Source organism: Megalobrama amblycephala, linkage group LG24, assembly GCF_018812025.1.
Source record: "Megalobrama amblycephala isolate DHTTF-2021 linkage group LG24, ASM1881202v1, whole genome shotgun sequence".
In the NCBI taxonomy this organism is placed as follows: Eukaryota; Metazoa; Chordata; class Actinopteri; order Cypriniformes; family Xenocyprididae; genus Megalobrama; species Megalobrama amblycephala.
Window position 1 is genome coordinate 26,775,459 of NC_063067.1, and position 11,017 is coordinate 26,786,475.

The following is an 11,017-nucleotide window of genomic DNA, read 5'->3' on the forward strand; positions in this document are numbered from 1 at the left end:
GTATATGTTTCCCTGTATATGTTTTGCAGCTGAGGGATTCAGCTCACAAACTGAGGCCACACCCATTGTTTGCGTCTGGGGCTGCTTCTCACAACGCATGATATTGCCCAGATGTCACCTAATGTTGTGCTTTCAGTTAGAAGTTTGTCACACAAGGAGAAGGGAAAGCCTTAAGTGTCTGGATTGCACCGTGTATGAACGCCAGCATTTTTGTAAATAATCTAAATAATATAACATGACAATTTAATGTAGTTTGATAACATTAACAATAATATTAATATTAAAACACTTCTGTGTACATCAAATGCTGTAAACACATTGTGTGGGCTCTTCTTTGTGTTTGAACATTTGTTACAAAGTTTTAAATCAAACCTGTTGAGGAATTTTCCAGGTTGATTACAAGTTAAGCTCAATCAACTGCATTTGTGGCATAATGTTGATTACCACAAAAGTTCATTTTCACTGTTAAAAAAAAGAACGAAAGAAAAAAAGGAAATCTGGGTTACAGTGAGGCACTTACAGTGGAAGCCCTTGTGAAAAAGGAGTACACTTAACTGTATTGAATGTGCACTTGTAACGTACAAATCTTAAAATTATATTTTTAAAAACCTGTTCTTGTAGATAATATAAAATAAATGGCCGCTTAGAGTAAGGAAACTTAGAGAGAGTTCACTTTCACAACTGTTTCTTAACACACTTAAATGGTTAGTTCACTCAAAAATGAAAATAATGGCATTACTCACCCTCATGTCGTTCCACACCCATAAGACCTTCGTTCATCTTTGGAATACAAATTAAGATATATTTGATGAAATCCGATGGCTCAGTGAGGCCTCCATTGCCAGCAATGTTACTGTACCTCTCAAGATCCATAAAGGTACTAAAAACATATTTGAAACAGTTCATGTGAGTTCAGTGGTTCTATCTTAATATTATAAAGCGACAAGAATAGTTTTTGTGCAGCAAAAAAAACAAAATAACGACTTTTCAGCAATATCTATATAGGCCAAGTTCAAAACACTGCTTCAGAGCTTTACGAATTGAATGAGCCAAAGTCACGTGATTTCAGCAGTTTAGCCGTTTGATAGGAGATCCGAATCACTAATTCGAAACAAAAGAATCATAAAGCTCAGAAGCTTCATGAAGCAGTGTTTTGAAATCGGCCCATATAGATAATTGTTGATAATTCGTTTTTGTTTTTTTGGTGCACAAAAAGTATGCTTATTAAGAATATAAGTATTCTTTATAATATTAATATAGAACCACTGAAGTCACATGAACTGTAACATTTCTGGCAATGGAGGCCTCACTGAGCCATCAGATTTCATCAAAAATATCTTAATTTGTGTTTCCGAAGATGAATTGAAGGTCTTATGGGTGTGGAACGACATGAGGATGAGCAATTAATGACAGAATTTTCATTTTTGGGTGAACTAACCCTTTAAGTACACTTTTAACTAGTGCAATTTGTAACTAAAAGTTTTACTGTAGAGCAGGGACTCCCAAAGTGTGGTGCGCGCACCCCCAGGTGTACGCGAGCTGCCGCCAGGGGGATGCGCGAGAGGAAAAATGTAATGGCGGTCTGTTTTTTTAAGTGGGATTTTTCCATATAATAAAAAAACATGAACAGTAAACATTTCCTTTGTAATCGCTTTTATTTTATAGTAAAAAACTATAATTTATTAGTTTTTGATAGAAACGTAGAAGAAGACAGCTGCTGTCTTCTTCTACGCCAGTGGTTCTCAACCTGCGGTCCATCACGAATGTAAATGCGGCCCGCGACATGCCGACCACAATAAAAAAAATTAAATTATAGCATTACAATTTATTTTTGTTTTTAAATTTAAATTGAAGTGAGTTAAATAAATATAAATGAGCTATAATGCTTTATTTGTCATATAAAATAATTTTGGTGAGCATTTATTATTTTCAGACATCAGGCAATGACGAAATCACTCAGTTAACGAAACGAACACTTACAAGTGCGCGCTTTGGAAGAATTCAAACAGTTGCCATTATTTTTGTAAATTTAAGCCTCAGAATGCTCAAATTTGTTATTAGATGAGAAAAACTAAATGCGGAACATACAAAGAAGGAGCACATGCAAACAAGAAGAGTCGCAGCATCAGCAGTAAAGGTAAGAAGAATGGAATAATCAGTTGTTAATGAGCGAGATGGGCAGCCTTCCTGTTTGCTCTGTAGTATGTACTAACTTGACAAGCAAAACCTACAATTTCAAATGACTGAACTGTGAATTCGGTGTGTGTGTTTGATGTATTTTAAATCAGTAAAAATAACCGCATCAGCGAACCGCGGCTGGAATGAGCCCAACTCGGCCGCGCGCTCGCGGATCCGATGCTGCGCCGAGGGATTGCGACATGTCAGAATGCTTGATATCGTCAGAGATTGTAATTAGCCTACAGTGTGCTCAGTGTTGTTTGTAAAAAGAGCTGAGTAACATTTGCTTATTAAGGCGTTTATGTGATTGTTTGGTGGCTATTGCGATGCTGTTGAAGAGTCATACAGTCATACAGAATTAAATAGCAACTTAAAGTGATTGTATACACAGTTTGTGTGTTCATTGAGCAATACTATCTGATTATTATTGTAAAGCTAATGTCAGTAAGTTAGTTTTTATTTGTTATTTATTGTGTGCAACATCTAGGTATAATAATAGTATTATCTGCTAATACCATAACATTAAATCTGATTGGTTTGCATTAGTGACGTCATATGTAAATTATATGCGGCCCGTGAGACTTTGCACTTGGACCATTGTGCGGCCCACTGGGAAAAATGGTTGAGAACCACTGTTCTACGCACTGCTCTTCTTTTATGCACTGCAGGCTAGCCTATTGCTGCAATGTTTCTTTTACGCGGCTGAAAATAACCGTGCTTTCTGTTACTGAGCCTGTGTCTGTCACTCGTCCTCTTAAAAGTGGAAGCTTGTGCATAGCTTTGTTGCATTATATTGAAACTTTGTTGATGTTGTTATTGTCATGCGTGTTCTGGTTATTTGTGCATGATTAAACATGAGTCTTTCATATGGCGATAAAACAAAGCTTTGTTGCGTTTTTTTTTTTTTTTTTTTTGAAGTGGGGATTGGGGGTGCGCCAACCCGGTTGGGACATAGAAGAGGGTGCGCAGGAAAAAAAGTTTGGGAACCGCTGCTCTAGAGTACATTTTAAATCATTAATGTTTTAATAATCTTTTGTTCGTATTTTAAAGGTGCCCTAGAATCAGTTTTTACAAGATGTAATATAAGTCTAAGGTGTCCCCTGAATGTGTCTGTGAAGTTTCAGCTCAAAATACCCCATAGATTTTTTTAAATTAATTTTTTAAACTGCCTATTTTGGGGCATCATTAACTATGCACCGATTCAGTGCGCGGCCCCTTTAAATCGCGCGCTCCCTGCCCCCCCGAGCTCTTCGACTATAATACAGTTGCATTTACAAAGTTCACACAGCTAATATAACCCTCAAATGGATCTTTACAAGATGTTCTTCACGCATACTGCATGCATGCGTCGATCATGTGAGTATAGTATTTATTTGGATGTTTACATTTGATTCTGAATGAGTTTGAAGGCTATGTGCTCTGTGGCTAAAGCTAACATTACACACTGTTGGAGAGATTTATAAAGAATGAAGATGTGTTTATGCATTATACAGACTGCAAGTGTTTAAAAATGAAAATAGCGACGGCTCTCTTGTCTCCGTGAATACAGTAAGAAACGATGGTAACTTTAACCACATTTAACAGTACATTAGCAACATGCTAACGAAACATTTAGAAAGACAATTCACAAATATCACTAAAAATATCATGTTATCATGGATCATGTCAGTTATTATCGCTCCATCTGCCATTTTTCGCTATTGTCCTTGCTTGCTTACCTAGTCTGATGATTCAGCTGTGCACAGATCCAGACGTTAATACTGGCTGCCCTTGTGTAATGCCTTGAACATGGGCTGGCATTATGTGAGTGAGTGAATGGGACCAGCCTATACATTTTAAAATGCTTATTGTTTCAAAAGTATAGCCAGCCAAAAGATATAAACAATATGTGTATTAACAATATTTTAGTGCAACTCCTTTGCCATGACAACACCTAAACCCCCTTAAAACAACCATAAAATGACAAGAACCATTTTACAGCTCAAGTTTTAACTGAATAATTAATGGTAGTGCTTTTATAAAATTATAAGCTACACACTTCTGCCCTTCAAAAATTGGCCCCATTCCCTGCCATTATAAGTGTGTTACAGATGTTGCACATAGAGCTTAACTTGTTTTAAACCCAGAACTTTGCTCTAAAAGGCTGAAAATATTAACCAAGTCGTCAACTTCTTTCATAACCTTTATGTCACAGTTTAAAGAAACATTTTGGCTTTTGACCCTAACACATTTTAAGTAACCTGATTATAAAATGTTATGATTCTTATTTTGAAAGATATGAAGCTGCTGCTCTCTTTTGTACCCGTACAAAAATCCCCACCAGCACATGTGCAGCATGTATAAACACACACTCATCAAAGTGATACACAACGACTAGTCCTCTAAGTCCTGTAGCGCTGAGTACGCTTCGTATTCGAATGCTACATAAATTAGCTCCGAACTGCCTTTGGCGAAACCTATATAAACACACCGCGCAGTGCAGCCACCGAGGGTCAAAATGGTTTACTGAAGACCTCCAACCCGCGGTGCTCAGAATGCACTTTTTCTTCTCTCACAGGACTTTCCTAACATCTAACATTCATCACATGACTTTAAAACACAGGCTGGTACCTGAAACAGTCTCTGCCAGAAATTGGTGATGACAGGAGGGGTTTTGTGAGAGATTACAGTGGTTTGAGGTTTGTGGTTGTTATCCATTCTGTTTATTTTAATGGTAAAAATAACACAAGACATCATGGCCTACCTTCCTGTAGAGGAAAAGAAAAATGGAGGCAAGAGCGAAGCTGATCTGCATGTGTAAATGCAGATACTTACTTTCAGCTTTCAGTGCAAATAAACATTTTAAGAGTCACTTAAATGTTTTTCCCCAGAAACAGTATATATATATTATATATATATATATATATATATATATATATATATATATATATATATATATTTTGCATGCTGTCATGAGGCACTCAACATTTTTACTTAGAAATTGGTTACCCTTTATTTTGATGGTCCACTTTAGACATTCTACTAACTTTAAGTAGCTTTGCAACTTCTTGTCAACTAACTCTCATTAGAGTATTAGTAGACTGTTAAGTGTCAGGATAAAGGTGTTAGGGTAGAGGTTAAAGTTACTTATAGTCAGTAGAATGTCTGTTGGACCATCAAAATAAAGTGTTAGCAAATATTAAGCAGAGAGTCTACTATAGCTACATCTACATTAATCCAGATATTTGAAAAAAAAACAAATTTTCGTTTCAACACTAGTGAAACCCTATCTACACTAGTATTTTCAGTCGTTTTCCAAATGTTGCTCATCCACACTGAAACATCTGAAAATGCTTAAATGTGCACCTCACTGCACATGCATAAAATGTAATAAAAGCTCACAAGATGATACAGAGAGAACAGACATAATAGTGTTCTTCTGGCATTTTATTAGCAAAATATCCCACCACTCACTGTTGCGTCCAGGTTGCACTCAAAAACATTTGGTCTAAAAATGCAATTTCGAAAAAAAGCAATTGCGAGTAAATATTTTGTCATCTTTGCTGGACTGTAATATGAAGGTTATACAAAGGAACATTTATCTTTAGCAACACTATGAAATAAATAGCAGGCACAACACTGATAATATAACCATAGATATTATGGGTACAATACACCGATCAGGCATAACATTATGACCACCTTTCCTAATATTGTGTTGGTCCCCCTTTTGCTGCCAAAACAGCCCTGACCCGTTGAGGCATGGACTCCACTCCACACCCCTGAAGGTGTGCTGTGGTATCTGGCACCAAGATGTTAGCAGCAGATCCTTTAAGTTCTGTAAGTTGCGATGTGGGGCCTCCATGGATCGGATTTGTTTGTTCAGCACATCCCACAGATGCTCGATTGGATTGAGAATTTGGAGGCCAAGTCAACACCTCAAACTCATTGTTGTGCACCTCAAACCATTCCTGAACCATTTTTGCTTTGTTTCAGGGCACATTATCCTGCTGAAAGAGGCCACAGCCACTAGGGAATACCGTTTCCATGAAAGACTGTACTGTACATGGTCTGCAACAATGCTTAGGTAGGTAGTATGTGTCAAAGTAACATCCACATGGATGGCAGGACCCAAGGTTTCCCCGCAGAACATTTCCCAAAGCATCACACTGCCTTCGTCGACTTGCCTTCTTCCCATAGTGCATCCTGGTGCCATGCATTCCCCAGGTAAGCGACGCACACTGCCATCCACGTGATGTAAAAGAAAACATGATTCATCAGACCAGGCCACCTTCTTCCATTGCTCTATGGTCCAGTTCTGATGCTCACGTGCCCACTGTTGGTGCTTTCAGCAGTGGACAGAGGTCAGCATGGGCACCCTGATTAGTCTGCGACTATGCAGCCCCATATGCAACAAACTGTGATGCACTGTGTATTCTGACACCTTTCTATCAGAACCAGCATTAACTTTTTGAGCAATTTGAGCTACAGTAAGCTCATCTGTTGGATTCGGACAACATGGGCCAGCCTTCGCTCCCCACGTGCATCAGTGCCCATGTCCGCCCATGACCCTGTCACCGGTTCACCACTGTTCCTTCCTTAGACCTACTTTTGATTGATACTGACCACTGCAGACCAGGAACACCCCACAAAACGCTGCAGTTTTGGAGATGCTCGGACCCAGTCGTCTAGCCATCACAAACTCGCACAAATCCTCATGCTTGCCCATTTTTCCTGCTTCTAACACATCAACTTTGTGGACAAAATGTTCACTTGCTGCCTAATATATCCCACCCACTAACAGGTGCCGTGATGAAGAAATAATCAGTGTTATGCACTTCACCTGTCAGTGCCCATAATGTTATGCCTGATTGGTGTATGCATGACATGACTAAAGTATAAAGTCTAGGAATGCCTCCGTTTTCACAGTCCATACTACAATGCCAAAACAGCGTTTTCAAATTTATCCACGTGGGAAAGCGTTTTCAAAAAGCTCCATCTTCATTGACAAAAATGGACTCTCAGTGTGGAAGGAAGACCAAAATGGAGAAAAATATGTGATTTCCAATGAAAACATATTAGTGTGGACAAGGCCTATTATAATATTCCCACTTTATATTAGATGCCTTTAACTACTATGTACTAACAGCAGCCATATCACCCTGTAGACAGCAGCCATATCACCCTGTAGCCCAAGACTGGTTGCCCACTGAAGCTAAGCAGGGCTGAGCCTGGTTAGTACCTGGATGGGAGACCTCCTGGGAAAACTAGGTTGCTGCTGGAAGAGGTGTTAGTGAGGCCAGCAGGGAGTGCTCACCCTGTGGTCTGTGTGGGTCCTAATGCCCCAGCATAGTGATGGGGACACTATACTGTCAAAAAGCACCGTCCTTCGGATGAGACGTTAAACCGAGGTCCTGACTCTCTGTGGTCATTAAAAATCCCAGGATGTCCTTCGAAAAGAGTAGGGGTGTAACCCCGACATCCTGGCCAAATTTGCCCATTGGCCTCTGTCCATCATGGCCTCCTAATCATCCCCATACACTGATTGGCTTCATCACTCTGTCTCCTCTCCACCAATAAGCTGGTGTGTGGTGGGCGTTCTGGCGCAATATGGCTGCCGTCGCATCATCCAGGTGGATGCTGCACATTGGTGGTGGTTGAGGAGATTCCCCCTTCAATATGTAAAAGCGCTTTGAGTGCCCAGAAAAGCGCTATATAAATGTAAGGAATTAATTATTAATTAAATTACTAACATTTAAATTAATCATTTGATACAATGCACTTACTGTGTACATACATGTTTTAACATTATACATCTATAATTACACTGTTAACCCTTCCCTTACACCTTAACCCACTCTTAAACCTACCCATACCACCAAACCTGTCCCTAACTTTACCCGTATATCACCTCAGTAGCGGCACAAGTTTTTTTTTTTTTTTTTTTTTTTTACAATACAATATGAACACAATTTTTGATGTAAGTACATAGTAGTTAAGGCCACCTAATATAAAGTTGGACCTAATATTCTAATGACAGCAAGTTGACATGTAGTTGCAAAGTTACTTATAGTCAGTAGAATCTTTGAAGCAGACCATTGAAATAAAGTGCTACCAAAAATCACACCGCACAACCATTTACATTAAACTAGTAAATGCAAAAAAACTTACAAACTGCTTGAGTATGGGAAACACATTTTCACTATTAACTATGACTTTTGCATATAGTAGTATAATAGTTAGTAAGGTAGTTTTTGTAGCATTTAAGTTTAGGTATTGGGTAGGATTAAGGGACGTAGAAAATGGCCATGCAGAATAAAGCATTAATATGTGTTTTATAAGTACTAATAAACAGCCAGTATTCTAGTAATATGCAAACTAATAAGAGAGAATTGTTCCCCATACTGTTAGGTTAGGGTTTAGGTTAGTGGAAATAGTTGACAAGTAGTTACTTGTCAGTAGTCAGTAGAATGTCGGTTGAGAACATCAAAATAAAGTGTTATCAGATATTAAGCAGACAGTCTACTAATACTCTAATGAGAGTGAGTTGACATGTAAGTTACTTATAGATAGTGGAATGTCTAAAGTGGACCATTAAAATAAAGATTTACCAAAAATAAGCTGAATAAAAAACTTAAAAGCAATGATGACCATGAAAATATTCACTTTCCTTGTCCCAAAACCCCTTTAATCATAATTCCTGAAATCATTCCCATCACACTTAACTACAATAACGGCATGTTTTCATTTGAGGTTTAATTTATGCTTAATGACATGGGGAAAGCCACAAATGAGCCTCATAGAACAAGGCTCTTAAATCTAATATGAGTGATTCTCCATTAATAACCAGCAACACTGAAGCAAATGCTGCCCAAACTTTGTGCTAAATAATGTTTAGAGTATTTTGACATCATAGTTCTCCAAAAATGTGTCTGTTTGTTTTAGAAACACTGTGCTATATGAAATGCCATAGAACATTGAGTTTATGTTCATAGCTACAGTCTGATGTTAAACTTTCTGCCATGTATGATACTATTGCAAAAGTGAAGTGACATGACATGTGGCCAAGTATGGTGGCCCATACTCGGAATTTGTGCTCTACATTTAACCCATCCAAGTGCACACATACAGCAGTGAACACACACACCGTGAACACACACCCGGAGCAGTGGGCACCCATTGCTGCGGCGCCCGGGGAGCAGTTGGGGGTACGGTGCCTTGCTCAAGGGTCTCCACCTCTCATTGAGGGTGGAGAGAGCGCTGGATATTCACTCCCCTCACCGACAATCCCTGCCGGACCTGAGACTCGATCCCATGACCTTTGGGTTACAAGTCCGACTCTCTATCCATTAGGCCACGACTGTAACAAAGTAGTGTGTATCTTATATATCTTATGTATTTGCTGGTGATAGTAAAGTGTATTCAACCACGCAATAAAATTGCATGTTGGTGGTACCAGATACCCCTGTTTGCATTTGCGTTTAAGCATTAGTGAAAATTAGTAAATTAATTTCCTCAAAATGTATTATCACTTCAGGTTTAAAAAATGTATAGTATCACACTATATCTGGATGACTTACTACACTTGCCAAAAAGTACAGAATACAACAGAGTAAACTGCACTCAGTATCCTACAATGCAATGCAATCAACTTAATGATGAACATAAATCCGCCACAATTTTAACATGTTTTTCTTGACTTGTTAGACTGTACTTGAAAATAACTCTTTTTATTTCCGAGATGGTTACTGGACACAAATAATTAAGGTAGTAAGTCATGCGACCAAAATGTACTGTTTGAAATGCATAGCGTTACATAATGTGTATTGTTTTGCATACTGTTTTAAAAAAATCCCACTTTATATTAAGTGTCTTTTGGTGGGTCCAAATAGGAATCAAAACTCATTATACTGTGCAGTTCTCAAACCTTTCTTTGAGCTAAAAAAATAACAAAGTAAAACTATAAAAGTACAAAATGAATTTGTAAATGGCAAAAAACACATTCTGTACTATTTGCACGTGTGCACTTTAACACATATTATGTAACGTAACATCAACAGCAGAACAGACAGATGCAATTTCATTTTTTACTGAATGCATGTCAGTAGGTTTAGTGACCTGTTAAAAGATTTGGTTTTGAGTGTCAACACTGTATTTTGTCAAAGCACACACCTCTTCTGAGGTGCTGACAACACAACAGAGATAATGAAGCAGTGCTAAAGACAGATGGCCTCTTTTATCAACAAATGACAAAAGGAAAGAAAGTAAGACAAAGAGAAATTGGGGAATGAGAGAGAAAGAGAACTAGATATTGATAATGAGTAATGGCTGAGCACAGAGTTATTCTCTTACAAAAACACCAAATTTGAGCTCCTGCTGGCAGAGAATTTTGCCTCTCTACTAAGTGTTGCAAATACATGCACACATCAAGTGTTTATATTACTGCTATATAAAGAAATCCAGAAAATACAACAGCAACATAAACTAAATGTGCTTTTAGAACAATGTAAGTGTGCTTAGATTTGTGTAGCAACAGCATGTAATGCTTATGCAATTTCATCCTTATACAATAATGCATCATAGCTGGAATATGCCTAGTTAACTAAGTTAATCTATGCAAATGTAAACTCATCTGATTACTATTTTGATATATAATTCTTTTGTAATCATTATAACAGCATTTCACAGCTGTTTTGAACTCAGCAGAGACTGATACACGCCAGAACTGCTTTTAAAGGGATAGATAGCTCAGCCAAAAATGAAAATTCACACACATTCATGATGTTCCAAACCCATGACTATTTATCAATTGTGGAAAGAGAAATGTTGAAAAATGTACGGCCACTCTTTTCCACATAAT